Source organism: Arachis ipaensis, chromosome B03 (genome assembly GCF_000816755.2).
Source record: "Arachis ipaensis cultivar K30076 chromosome B03, Araip1.1, whole genome shotgun sequence".
NCBI classification, from domain to species: domain Eukaryota; kingdom Viridiplantae; phylum Streptophyta; class Magnoliopsida; order Fabales; family Fabaceae; genus Arachis; species Arachis ipaensis.
The window spans coordinates 135,663,251-135,663,863 of record NC_029787.2 but is presented as its reverse complement, the minus strand read 5'-3'; positions in this window follow the sequence as shown (position 1 = coordinate 135,663,863).

Genomic DNA, 613 nt, shown 5'->3' with positions numbered 1-613 from the left:
CAAAAATTTATCGATATAGCATAAAAATTTTTGCACATAACACAAATTTATCGATGTAGTATATAAATTTTCGCTCTTATTGTATTTTATTTATTGGGTAAGTCAATGTTTTAATATGTAGTCTTTAAAAAATTTATGTTATGTACCAAAATTTGTATGTTATGTACCAAATTTTCTATAATATATTTCTGTATTTAGTAGTTTTGTTGAATATTTATATTTTGTTAGTAGATAAGCCAATATTATTCATGACATGTGATTATTCATAAATGTCTGTGCATAATAATTTTAATGATTATATTTAGGAGAAAAAGTAGATAAGTTAATGTTTTAGACATATTATCTTTTAAAAAATTTTGTATTATGCACTAAATTTTTTTGTACTTAGTAGTATTGTTAAACATATATACAATACAAAGAAGAAAATGATAATGACGACGATGACGATAATAATAATGATGACGATGAAGATGGAAGAAAAAGAAAAAAGAAAAAAAAAATCAAATATGAAAAAAAAAAGAGGAGGAGAAGAAAAAATAATTAAAAAAGAAAAGAAATCAAATAAGAAAAAAAAATGCACATACATAAGAAGAAAAAGAAGCATAGAATGACT